Source organism: Balaenoptera acutorostrata, chromosome 14, assembly GCF_949987535.1.
Source record: "Balaenoptera acutorostrata chromosome 14, mBalAcu1.1, whole genome shotgun sequence".
Taxonomy (NCBI): domain Eukaryota; kingdom Metazoa; phylum Chordata; class Mammalia; order Artiodactyla; family Balaenopteridae; genus Balaenoptera; species Balaenoptera acutorostrata.
In genome coordinates, this window is record NC_080077.1 from 59,192,849 (window position 1) to 59,207,409 (window position 14,561).

Sequence of the window (14,561 nt, forward strand, 5' to 3'; positions counted from 1 at the left end):
GATAGTCTAGTCCAGTCAGGACTTCAGATGATTGCAGCCCCAGCTGATAGCTTGACTGGAACCTCATGAGAGACCCTGATCCAAAATCACCAGCTATGTCATTCTCAATTCTTGACCCTCAGAAATTATGTGGAATAACAAATGTTTACTGTTTTAAGCCACCAAATCTGGGGGTCATTTGTTGAATAATTTGTTCCTCAGTGATAGATAACTAATACAGAGGGTGAAATCCTGTGTCTTTTTAACTAGAAGACATAAATCTAGGGATCTAGACTGTAGAGTTTAACTGCCGTTAGAGTGGCTGGAAGTATCTGATAAAGTTCTCTCCAACATGCCTCCTAACAGTTTTGTTTTCCCCTCTTCTGTCTTTTTCCTGAAGAGGAAGTCTCCAGGTTTTAGCCCATATAGAGTTGCTTAGGAGGATGTAAAGGAAAGACAACTTGAATCTGTTGCAATAAGAATGAATATATAGCATGAATGGTTTGCAGTAATTTGCCATGTATGTCTGAAGTAGAGTCCAAAATCAGGGAAGCAATGTCATAGGGTAACTTGTAACAAGTTCACGTGGTAAGAATTGATGAGTGCCAGAGGGTGTGAACCTCAGGATCTTGAGAGTCAGAGGAAGCCCAAAAGTGTCAGTTTTGCTAGTTTCAGTTTTAAAATATCATTAATTCTGTCTCATTTTCTTGAGGTTCGAGGAGATGAGAACAATGAAGTTTCTGAATAAGTTCAAGGCTTTAAAATTTTCTAACAGTCCCATTAAAATGAGTGCCTCTATCACTGGAGACACTGATTGGACCTCCCCAGGTTGGGAACATAAAATCAACTATGTGTTTGCTACTGTCAGAACATAGCTCTCCAGGAAGGAAATGTTTCATCCACTCTAAGAATAAGCAAACAATGATCAGAAGGACATATTAAAAACCCATAGAAGGAGGCAGTTATTTGAACTCCTTCAAAAATGTCCATGGGGACCTAGAAGCCTGGGCTCTTGTCCATGTCCATCCTTACACACACGTACAATCTTAGTAAAAATTTCCCCATAAATGTTGACTGACTATAGTAGTCAATTTGTACTTCTTATGGTAGGTAATTTTATGTGAAATTTTTGGCAAGGTTCTAGTTAAAGTCCTCGAGTGACACCGAGTATCCACTTTGAAGTGTCAGAGATTATCTTCATGTAATTTACAATTGGAATTTTTCCAATAACTCTCCATATTCTGGCCAATCACTGCCATTCCATAAAAGCTTCCTTCAACCTCTCAAAAGAATTGGCTTCTAGGACCATCATGGGAGCCAGAACCTTAGTGAGGCCTGCCTGCCATATTGATTATCTAGGCTTTTTTTTTGTTCCTCCATGCTGTTTTTTGCATGGCTTCAACCTTTATGACAGCCAACTCCTTAGGAAGTACTAGAGCATTTAAAAGTTACTTTATCTGTTAATCATTTTTAACTGAGTTAACTGCTAAGGTGAAAAACCTTTATTGTTAATACTTCACACTCCTTAGGATGGATATTATTAAAAATATGGAAAATAACAAGTGCTAGCAAGGATGTGAAGAAATTGGAACCCTCATGCATTACTAGCAGGAATGTAAGGTGTTGCAGCCACTGTGGAAAATGATTTATGTTTATATTAATATATTTACCTTAATGTTATGTTATGCTAAGTGAGGTAAGCCAGACACAAAAGAAAAAAACATTCTATGATTCTGCTTATATGAGGTACCTAGAATACGAAAATTCATAGAGACAGAAAGTAGAACAGAGGTTACCAGGGCTGAGAAGAGTGGGCAGTGAGGAGTCACTGTTTAATGGGGATATAATTTCTGTTTGGGATGATGAAAACGTCCTGGAAATAGATCATGGTGATGGTTATAGGCACCTTGAACTTGGACTTCCCAGCCTCCAGAACTGTGAGAAATAAATGTTTGTTGTTTAAGCCACCCAGTCTATGGTATTTTTGTTATAGCAGCCCAAATGGACTAAGATATATATGTGTGTCTACATAGATACATAACCATAATTTTTAAAAATCTCCTTTGTTTCCAAAGCATTCCAAAATCATGGACCACTCCAACAGCCTACCTTCTATAAGTGTATATATTAACTCTTGTCTCATCAATTGGCAAGTTCTGGCAAGTACAAAAACATTTGACTATCTGGGCTAAATTTACTTCGGATAAAGGGTCATATCCTAAGCGTGAAATGAGATATGTCATGACATATCTTGCCTAATATTTCCCAGTTTCAGAAGTAAGAGTTGACTCATCAACAAACAATACTAAGCCAGGATTTTCTATGGATGTTTATAACAAATCCGTTCAAGGCATAGTCAGTTCTTGAACAGACTCTAGACAGCCATGGGATTCCCTTTTTGGGGTAATAAAGAAGATTAGTAGAACTTAAAATACTACAATGATGAATACAATGTGGAAGGAAAAGCAATAAAATTTCATTGGAAGTAAGCCCGCTTGCTGAATAATGTCATCTATTTTCAGCAAGTAGTAAAGATTACACAGTATGAGATACCATCATGTTTAAGGAAGATCCTGAAACCAAGTCAGTATAATGTTCTACTTGTTTGGCTGCTGCTGCTTAGACGAGGAGATATGGGTCTAGGAAAAGGCTGAAATAAACACTTGGTCTGTGATGGTTCCCATGGGTTTGCATCAGAACATTAAGAGAGTATCCCAGGGCATTGATGTAGAAATAGGTAGAAAGTTTTGTAGTTCAGAAGACCCAGAATATAAGGCTTTTGAAGAAGTCACAAAACAGCTGCTAATATTTAGATTCTCAGGAAAGGGTTTCAGTTACCAAGGACTACACAAGTTATACAGACATGTGACTCGCAGTAGCCAGTGAAAACCAGAAAATCTGTTAATTGTCTCTTAGTAATCTGTCTAGGAAAGTTTTCAATGGCTTGTAATCTGTCAAGCATGAAAAGTTTACTCTCCTTAGAATAAATTATATTCTGGACAATGGACTCTGTTCTGAGGAAATTGTAATTTTTCTTTGGAAATGATATAACCTTTAAAAGTTAAAATAGTAAGTATACAGAAGCTAATCTTTAAGCCCACCTCATCTTGAAAACATAGCAAAAGGTCACCCACATATTAGATAAGAAAAATTTACAGTACTGAAGGTCCTAACTAAGAAGCTGTGGAAAATAGGAGGGTGCCTCAATAAATCCCCAAGGCATAACTTCCCAATAAATTGTTGAACTTCCAGTTTTTTTGGGGGCGGGCAGGGGTTGACTTTTTCAATCTAAAGAAAAGCAGAACACATGCTTATAATGTTGGCACTGAACATAAAGTAGTATTGGGGTTTGGTACCACAGGGAAGCAGAGATAATATGTTTATTTGGGCTTAAGTTCCTAAACAAGTCTATATCTTCACTCACTGATTTCTTTGACTAGAAGAATTGGAGTATCACAAAGATCATTATAAGGTATGACCAATATTCTTTGTCTACTTGACTTTCAACTATTGACTTGCCTTTTTTAGCTTCTGGTTTTAAAGGATATCATGAAAGCTTAGGATATTATGAAATCTGAGCCTTGATGAGTTCATCCCCAATAATTCTGCCAATATCACTACAATTTTTTGCCCACAAAGAGCCTGGCATCATGTAGTGATTTTCAATCAAGGCTTGATTTAAACAAACAAAAAAAAATACTCGAAAGCCAAAGTTTAATTTAGCTGGGCAGCTATGATATGATAACCATAGAAATTCTGAGAGATGTGAAAAAAAAGACTATCAAGAGAGGTTTTAATTTAGCAATGCCACTGCTTTTCTAAATCTTTCTGGGTTCCTGTGCAATTCAGAGTCTTCTTAAGTAACTGTATGCAAAATGCATCATTCACTGCATTTGTGCATTTTCCACCAAAAGGGTCCATATCTTTCCTCAAATGAAATCATATAACAACCATTACCCTTTTCTTGTTCCTTTTGATGAATACCCATTATGTGCAATCTTTTTTTTTTTTAAACATCTTTATTGGAGTATAATTCCTTTACAATGGTGTGTTAGTTTCTGCTTTATAAAAAGGTGAATCACTTGTACATATACATATGTCCCCATATCTCTTCCCTCTTGCGTCTCCCTCCCTCCCACCCTCCCTATCCCACCTCCCTAGGTGGTCACAAAGCACCGGGCTGATCTCCCTGTACTATGCGGCTGCTTCCCACTAGCTATCTATTCTACGTTTGGTAGTGTATATATGCCCATGCCACTCTCTCACTTTGTCCCAGCTTACCCTTCCCCCTCCCTGTATCCTCAAGTCCATTCTCTAGTAGGTCTGTGTCTTTATTCTCGTCATTCCCCTAGGTTCTTCATGACTTTTTTTATTTTTTTTTTTAGATTCCATATATATATGTTAGCATACGGTATTTGTTTTTCTCTTTCTGACTTACTTCACTCTGTATGACAGACTCTAGGTCCACCCACCTCACTACAAATAACTCAATTCGTTTCCTTTTATGGCTGAGTAATATTCCATTGTATATATGCACGACATCTTCTTTATCCATTCATCTGTTGATGGACATTTAGGTTGCTTCCATGTCCTGGCTATTGTAAATAGAGCTGCAATGAATGTTTTGGTACATGACTCTTTTTGAATTATGGTTTTCTCAGGGTATATGCCCAGTACTGGGATTGCTGGGTCGTATGGTAGTTCTATTTTCAGTTTTTTTTACGGAACTTCCATACTGTTCTCCATAGTAGCTGTATCAATTTACATTCCCACCAACAGTGCAAGAGGGTTCCTTTTTCTCCACACCCTCTCCAGCATTTATTGTTTGTAGATTTTTTGATGATGGCCATTCTGACTGGTGTGAGTTGATATCTCATTGTAGTTTTGATTTGCATTTCTCTAATGATTAATGATGTTGAGCATTCTTTCATGTTTTTGTTGGCAATCTGTATATCTTCTTTGGAGAAATGTCTATTTAGGTCTTCTGCCCATTTTTGGATTGGGTTGTTTGTTTTTTTGATATTGAGCTGCATGAGCTGCCTGTATATTTTGGAGATTAATCCTTTGTCAGTTGCTTCATTTGCAAATATTTTCTCCTATTCTGAGGGCTGTCTTTTCGTCTTGTTTATGGTTTCCTTTGCTGTGCAAAAGCTTTGAGGTTTCATTAGGTCCCATTTGTTTTTGTTTTTATTTCCATTTCTCTAGGAGGTGGGTCAGAAAGGATCTTGCTGTGGTATGTCATAGAGTGTTCTGCCTATGTTTTCCTCTAACAGTTTTATAGTGTCTAGCCTTACATTTAGGTCTTTAATCCATTTTGAGTTTATTTTTGTGTATGGGGTTAGGGAGTGTTCTAATTTCATTCTTTTACATGTAGCTGTCCAGATTTCCCAGCACCACTTTTTGAAGAGGCTGTCTTTTCTCCACTGTATATTCTTGCCTCCTGTATCAAAGATAAGGTGACCATATGTGCGTGGGTTTATCTCTGGGCTTTCTATCCTGTTCCATTGATCTATATTTCTGTTTTTGTGCCAGTACCATACTGTCTTGATTACTGTAGCTTTGTAGTATAGTCTGAAGTCAGGGAGCCTGCTTCCTCCAGCTCCGTTTCTCTTTCTCAGGATTGCTTTGGCTATTCGAGGTCTTTGTGTTTCCATACAAATTGTGAAATTTTTTGTTCTAGTTCTGTGAAAAATGCCAGTGGTAGTTTGATAGGGATTACATTGAATCTGTAGATTGCTTTGAGTAGTAGAGTCATTTTCACAATGTTGATTCTTCCAATCCAAGAACATGGTATATCTCTCCATCTATTTGGATCATCTTTAATTTCTTTCATCAGTGTCTTATAATTTTCTGCATACAGGTCTTTTGTCTCCTTAGGTAGGTTTATTCCTAGTTATTTTATTCTTTTTGTTGCAATGGTAAATGGGAGTGTTTTCTTAATTTCACTTTCAGATTTTTCATCATTAGTGTATAGGAATACAAGAGATTTCTGTGCATTTATTTTGTATCCTGCTACTTTACCAAATTCATTGATTAGCTCTAGGAGTTTTCTGGTAGCATCTTTAGGATTCTGTATGTATAGTATCATGTCATCTGCAAACAGTGACAGCTTTACTTCCTCTTTTCCGATTTGGATTCCTTTTATTTCTTTTTCTTCTCTGATTGCTGTGGCTAAAACTTCCAAAACTATGTTGAATAATAGTGGTGAGAGTGGGCAACCTTGTCCATTATGTGCAATCTTGGTGAAAATATCAAAATGTCATCTTTCCCTAGACAACAGTTGAGCACATAACCTAAAGCAACCAGTTTTCTTCTCTCTCGTCTCTCTTCTCTCTCCTTCTCCCTCTTCTCTCTTTCTGCTTTTAATTTTAACTAAAGTGATACAAAGGCATCAAATATTAGCATAGTAATAAGGCTCTTCAAAAGATACTGTTAAGAAAATGTAAAGAAAAGCTACAAACTGAGAAAACACTTACAAATCACATACTTGATAAAGGATCTGGATTCAGAATATATAAGGAACTCTCAAAACTTAATAAAAAAAAAAAAGCAACCCCATTTTTAAAAATAGGGAAAACATATAAAACTATAACCAAAGAAGTACAGAATACAATTACAATAAAATAATATTTTCACCTATCAAAATGACAAATTACTTGTTCCGTACTTGCAAGAAAATGTGAGGACAAACATTCATACTTTTGTAGGAATGTAAACTGGTAAAACTTTTCTAGAAGGAAATTTTGATGCTATTTATTCTAGAGTTTTAAGTGTGTTCATATTTTTTGACCCATATGTTCCCTTTTGTGTAGGGAAACTAAGGAAATAATTATATACATAGTCAAACATACATTCAGCATAGGAAACCATCAGCACTGAAAGGCAGAAAGATGTTATCTCTTGTCATTTATAAAATATAGGTTTCTGGATATATATATATTTTTAGATTGTGGATAACTTTGTCTCCCTTATACGTTACAATGTTTTGTACAATAAACATGTATTTCCTTTATATAGAAAAAAGATTGTTTTCTTTCATTTATTTTAGGTTGTAGAGCAATCATTCAAGTGTCGGTTTTCAGGTACTGATTTATCACAGGGGACAATGAAGTTGAAATACAGATCTGGCTTTGTGTTAATCTTTTTAAAACACAGATTAAGAATAATAAACTCAATCAGCACGTTCTTCAAGAAAGCTAAATCAAGTGACAATTTTCAAAGTTTTATGTGAATACATTTTTTTTAATATTTATTGAAGGCCAACTATAGTTTTTTTTTTTTAATTCATTCATTTATTTATTTTTGGTGCGTTGCGTCTTCATTGCTGTGGTGAGCAGGGGCTACTCTTCATTACGGTGCGTGGGCTTCTCATTGCGCTGGCTTCTACTGCTGCACAGCACGGGCTCTAGGCGCGTGGGCATCAGTAGTTGTGGCTCGTGGGCTCTAGAGCACAGGTTCAGTAGTTGTGGCGCACGGGCTTAAGTTGCTCTGCGGCATATGGGATCCTTCTGGACCAGGGTTCGAACCCGTGTCCCCTGCATTGGCAGGCGGATTCTTAACCACTGTGCCACCAGGGAAGTCCCTTATGTGAATACATTTTTAAGGCTGAGTTTGAGAGTGGAGGGCAGAAAGTAGAGTGAATCAATGATCTTTCCTTTGACATTGCGGGATGGACAGAAAACGTATCGCTAGGTAATGGGTTGACTAATAGCTTTTTATAAGAAAAATAAATAGAGATTGTTTTGTTCAACCTTCTCACTTTATAGATCGAGCATCTGAGACCTTACTACAATCCCCATGTTTAAAAATCTACTAATACTAGCTAGTTACTATTTTCTATCTCCAGATTCAAAGTGCCTACCACTACTCAGAATTTCATTGAGACTTGGGACATCAGTTACCCTTCCTATTTGTTGTGGTAAAAGACATAAAGGGATGCAAAGGCGACCAGAACAATAATAAATGATGGTGAAAAATGTGGCCCAAAATATGTCGGAATGAGCTTCTGCTAGTTTTATTGCTAGAAATCATCTCCCTTTCAAACTGTGCCTGAGTGATTTCAGACAATTTTCCAGTGTGCTACCTCCCATGTGCTCTCATGTCCTATCATCAGCTGCTCCCTCAGGCCAGCACTGCTACTTTGAGGCTGATGACCCTCCTAAGATTGCTTTACCATTGGTTATAGCTGCCCTCATCCAGTGGCCACCTCCACTATCATCATTTGGCCTCAGAGAAAGAAATCTGCCCATTCATTGTCTACTTTGTCATAAATGTTGACCAGGTACTTCTCTTTAATTCCCCATAGCACACCATCAACACTTCATTACATGGGAAATTGAAATTTGTGACATGTCTTTAGTGAAGGATCAGGGATAACAGAAAGGAAACAAGGAAACATACAACCCCCCATGACCATCATTTGAGTAAATCACACAAAAGTAGTGCCGATAGATTTACACCACAAAAAGGGGGTGGGGGTGGGGGGAGGGCTGTTAATCACACAATTCTATCTCCCCTACACCACTGTGTCCTCTAGTAAGCAAATAAGCCATGCTCTTTCCAAATGTCCAGAGTCTTATTTTTTCTTAGATGGCCATTTCCTTGTCAACGATACATCTAAATCTTAAAATCCCTTTAAACCTGAGATAAAAATGCTTTTCCCATCACTAGGTTTCACTACCGTGGCTCCCCTTCATATTTGCCATTTCTAAATTGTTTGAATATTTACATTTGTAACTCTGAAGGATAGGTATTATATTGCAAGTTCTTACCTTACATTTGTTTCATTTATCTAAATTCCATCTCCACGGCTAAATGGCTAACATTTCAAGGACAGGAACTACTATTTCTTTTTCACTTTCCATAATACTTTGTACAATACCAGACACAGAGTAGGCTTTTGATACTCAAAGACTTCACTGAATTTGACTTATAGCACTAGGATAATTTGAGATTTGAGATACGATGGCAATGGTCTTTCTTCAAATGTTTATTCTCTTTCTTTGGTGATTGAATTTAAGTGCCTTTGCCCTAAATATAAGAGTGAACATAAATCATTGTAAACACTACCAGGAAACAATAAGGAATTAAATCCAGGATTAAAAAGGAAATAACTATGTATACATATGATTAATTATTTGAATTTTACAATCCTGTGTTATTTTCTTTCTTTATGTAGCTTGCTTAAGCTTTTAATGACAAAAATCTTATTTGAAAAATGTATTCTATTTTATTATCAATCCAAGAAAACACACGGCTCAGTAGTATCCTAAGCACATTAACCTGCTGACTAGGGATTATCTTAAAAAACAACAAATCTAACATTCATTCACTGGAACAAGGACAAATAGAATAGAAAAACTGTTCACCTCCAGACTCAGGCAATTAGTTTTAAATATGTCTAGATGAGTGCTGCTACGAGAAATAAATGCACTGAATAGTAACTATGAAAAAAGATAAATTGCAAAAGAAGCCAAGGTATAAGTAAATATCCTAACAGAAGGCACTTGAAAATAAATCCTCACCACTATTGGAGGTTTCAGAATATAAACATCTATTAAGTTTTATTTTTGAACTTCTATAACTGCCCCCACGGTAACAGTCCAGGACAATTCAGATGGAAAATTTAAATTAAGAACTGTAGTTTGGACAGAAAGCACAAATGTCCACAAATCGCTAACCTAATTGAGAAAATGAATTCTAGCATTCATTTTTTTAAAATAGCAATAGGCCTTCTGTCATGATCAGGAGATGGGGTAATCTGAAGACAATCCAATAATACTTTGTTTAAAAACGTAACCATAAAAATACAATGTGGCAAAAATTCTGAAGATAATATTTATCCTTCCCCAGAATGGCAGATATTCCTTTCTAAGTAAAAAGGCTTTTATTTTGCTCTTATTGTAAGAGTAATAGGTGTACATAGAAACAAAAATTTTAAAAATACAGAGGGGTTTAAAATGAAAAGCAAGTCTTTCTTCCTGCCTCCCACTCCCAATTCCATTCCCCATAGATGACAATTTTTTATACAATTTCTGGCTTTAGTTCTTCTATAGATTACCTTCGTTATCCCCTTAATAACAAGGATTATCTAGATTCTAGGTTATCTTCTCGAGGTTATCTATATAAGCATATAACAATATTGCTGATACCACTACACCTCTATTTCTTTTATTGATTGTTGTCTCTAGCAGAAAAAATGAGAAATTAGCTCATGTTTTCTGCACCTCCCCCTCCCCATTCAGTCTTTATTATTTTTTTTTTTTTTTAGAAAGTCTTTATTTATTTATTTATTTATTTATGGCTGTGTTGGGTCTTCGTTTCTGTGCGAGGGCTTTCTCCAGTTGTGGCAAGTGGGGGCCATCTCTTCATCGCGGTGCGCAGGCTTCTCACTATCACAGCCTCTCTTGTTGCGGAGCACAGGCTCCAGACGCGCAGGCTCAGTAATTGTGGCTCACGGGCCCAGTTGCTCCGTGGTATGTGGGATCTTCCCAGACCAGGGCTCGAACCCGTGTGCCCTGCATTGGCAGGCAGATTCTCAACCACTGCGCCACCAGGGAAGCCCCTATATTTTTATTTTAGTAGGTTTACTTGAAAATTTTAAGTAATCTGCTTAAACGTCTCATTCTTTAATTTACATTCCTTAACTCCTTGCTATAAATATGAAAAATATTAGTACTTCTGTAGCTCATTCCACTTCTCCAAAACTCAGTCAGATATACCATTATTTTACTGTCAAGGTCTATAGAATTTGCATCTTATTCTCTAAGATAAATTTTTTCACTTTGTCTATATGTTGATTCTGAAAACTGAAAACCAATAGAAAGCATTTCCATTATCATTCATTACAGAATGACGTTTCATGATTGGATTTAGAGAAAGAAATCTAATCTACAAAACTGAACCTTGTAAATAAATATTCCAAGAGCATGAGTCAAAAGGATTCTCAGTATTTCCTTGGCTGCTTCTCAAAGCCTTTGACTAGAAAGGAATATCTGAAGAAATAATGAAGTTATATTTTCCAGAATTTTTTTTTAAAGGTGAAATACTTCAGATTGAAAAGGTCCTTAAAGTGTCAAAGAGAAGAAACAGGGAAAATCCACCTTGAGACACACCAGAGTGATGTTTATGAGCCTCAAAGACAAAGAGAACATTTTAAAAGCTTACAAAGAGGGGCTTCCCTGGTGGCTCAGTGGTTAAGAATCTGCCTGCCAATGCAGGGGACACAGGTTCAAGCCCTGGTCCAGGAAGATCCCACATGCCGCGGAGCAACTAAGCCCGTGTGCCACAACTACTGAGCCTGTGCTGTAGAGCTCGTGAGTCACAACTACTGAGCCCGTGCACCCAGAGCCCGTGCTCCACAACAAGAGAAGCCACCGCAATGAGAAGCCCATTCACCGCAACAAAGAGTAGCCCCTGCTTGCTGCAACTAGAGAAAGCCTGCACGCAGCAACGAAGACCCAATGCGGCCAAAAAAATAAATAAAAATAAATAAATTAAGTAATTTTAAAAAATAAAGGTTACAAAGAGAAAGAACAGAGAATATACAAAGGAATAAGAATTAGATTGACTTCAGATTTTTCAGTAGCAACACTGGATGAAAGAAGACAATGTAGAAAAGTCTCCAAAGTATTAAAGAACAAGAATTTAGAATCTAGAGTTTTCTATGTAGCCATTAAAATGTGAAGGCATGATAAGGTATTCTCAGATCTATAAGACCTCGGAAGCTTTGCTGCAATAGAATTTTTCTTGAATTCTCAATTCTTACCACAATGGCTGACACAAGGTAGGCACTTAATGAATACACAATAAAGAAAGGAAGGAACAGTGGGAGGGAGGACAAAAGGAAATGAGAGAGGAAGAAAGAAAGAAAATCCAAAAGTAAACTCAGTCCTGAATTTTATGAAAACACAGAGACACTATGTCCTATGTAGTTGAACAGTATTTGCTACATAAAGACCTACATTAAAAACAATTTTGGATACTTAAATAAGAGGAGAGAAATTCAAAAGATGTTGCGAGAGAAATTTGAAGTAAAGGTGATAAAATATTTTGGTAAAATTTATTGTTGCCTTTTAAAAAATCACTGAAACTAATTATTCAGCCTTGGACAAAACCTATGCTACACACAAGAGAAGCTTGAGGACATTATGCTAAGTGAAATAAGCCAGTCACAGAAGGACAAATACGGCATGAATCCACTTATGTCAGGTATCTAAAATTGTTAAACTCTTAGAAAGTATCAATAGAATTGTGGTGCCAGGGGCTGGGGGGAGGGAGAAAGGGGATTGTTGTTCGATGGGAATAGAGTTTCAGTTTTGCAAGATAAAAATTTTTCTAGAGGTCGCTTGTTCAACAACATGCATACAGATAACAATACTACACTGTACACCTAAATATGGTAAAAAAGTAAATTTTATGTTATGTATTTTTTACCACAATTTAAAAAATAGCTGAAACTAGAGCTTGTGTCTCTGCAATTCACTAGCGACATAGAATAGCTGTCTTTCGAGTTCCTTAGGGAAGACATATCAGCTATCAGGTTTTTAAATAACTAACACTTTTTCTCCTATCTTCTGCTGGGTATTGATTCCACTTTCCTCACTATTTTGACTTCTGTGACTGTGAGCCTAAACTAAGCCAGTGAGACTCCCTTTCTCAGTGTTATGGACTGAATTGTGTCCCCTGCTTCCACCACCACCAAGTTCATATGTTGAAGCCCTAACTGCCAGTTCCTCAGAATGATTCTATATGGAAACAGGGTCTTTAAAGAGGTAATTAAGTTAAAATGAGACCATGAGGATGGGATCCTAATCTGATACAACTGGTGCTTTTATAAAAGAAAGGTACTCCAGGGGTGCACATGCACAGAGAAAAGGCCATGTGCGGACACAGCCAGAAGGTGGCCACTCGCAAGCCAAGGGGAGAGGCCTCAGGAGAAACTAAACCTGTCGACACCTTGATCTTGGACTTCTAGCCTCCAGAATACTGAGAAAATAAATTTCTTCTGTTTAAGCCACCCAGCCTGTAGTATTTTGTTATGACAGCCCTAGCAAACGAATATACTCAGAAACCTTATTTTGAACAGAGCCACCAAAGACTCAAGTTAGTTGGTGTGATAGAGCAGCTAACATTCTGGGGCAGGGGTGGGAGGTAGAGGGAAAGAAAATACAAACGAATAAAACTCAGTGTCAAGAAGCAATCAGTCTGGGACTTCCCTGGTGGCGCAGTGGTTGGGAATCCGCCTGCCAATGCAGGGGACACGGGTTCGATCCCTGGTCTGGGAAGATCCCACATGCCAGAGCAACTATGCTCGTGGGCCACAGCTACTGAGCCTACATGCCACAACTACTGAAGCCCGTGCACCTAGAGCCCGTGCTCCGCAACGAGAGGCCACCACAATGAGAACCCTGTGCACTGCAATGAAGAGTAGCCCCCGCTCGGCGTAACTAGAGAAAGCCCGTGCACAGCAATGAAGACCCAACGCAGCCAAAAATAAAGTTCAAAAATATAAAAGTAAATAAAATAAAATATATATATAAAAAAAGAAGCAATCAGTCCTATGAAAAAAATTACATGAGAATAAGGGAATATAGTAATGGAGGATGAGGGCCTATTTTAAGGTAGTTAGGGAAGAAAATATCGAGAATTTTTGTTCATTACATGTTTTTTTACAAAGTCTCAAAGGAAAAAAATCTCCCTAGTATCAGCAAGAGTTTTCTTTACCTTTAGGAGCAACTAGTTCATTGTCACCATGTTAAAACCACAACACTTGTAACTGTTCACATTACCCATGTAATATTTGTGATTTACCCTTATCACAGGGTTACCAACAAAGGAAAGACAACTGGACGGACAGCTGACAACAGCAACAATGGAAGACAGAAAACATAAGGAAAATATTTTCAAAGTGATGAGAGAAGATACCATCATGAGATTGTTTGAAGTCATATTTTAAATGTAAACCACCTGGGTCTAATAGCAGGTGTGTCCTTGTTATGGAGATGGCTACTGATATTGAACATTTGAATCAGGATAATAGCTGATAAAAATATCTTCTACCTACAATACACATACAATCTCTGATCCTCAAAACAACCCTAAAAATAGACATTATTACCTGTATTTTATAAAACAGAACCAGAGACTCAGGGAAGTTAAATTACATAAAACCATACAACTAATCGAAACATCCACTGTTACATTTCATAGCCCATATTCTATACATTAAATCATTGGCCTTTCCAAATTTGCTCTAAATTTATGTTCATCAAGCAAACTTCATAATATTTATGCTTATATAAATTTTCTCTTCAGGGAAAAAATTGCATACTGATTATTCATAAAATTCATGTCAGAAATAGATTTGAAATATTAGGGAATTTACATAAATTTTATTTACACAAATCTTTAGAAGCATGTCTATGATCAAAATCTTTACAAGCATGTCTATGATAAAATGTATTTAGATTTACAGAGGTAAATCTTACAAAACCCATTTTTTCTAATTATATTCGTAACCTACCATCTTTAATAGATAAAGTGCTAACCTATCATCAGAAGGACATAAAGACTGGGATTTT

At 36.9% G+C, this 14,561-nt stretch overlaps 1 long non-coding RNA gene across 2 annotated transcripts in view; it reads right to left on the reverse strand.

The window, feature by feature from the left end:
* Nucleotides 1-4,149: 4,149 nt before the first annotated feature.
* Nucleotides 4,150-14,561, reverse strand: part of LOC130704736 (uncharacterized) — a 44,890-nt gene continuing 34,478 nt past the window's right edge. For both annotated transcript variants that reach the window (XR_009005179.1, XR_009005177.1), the window contains one exon: nucleotides 4,150-6,351. This is a non-coding gene — a long non-coding RNA (uncharacterized LOC130704736). The remainder of the gene's footprint in view (nucleotides 6,352-14,561) is intronic.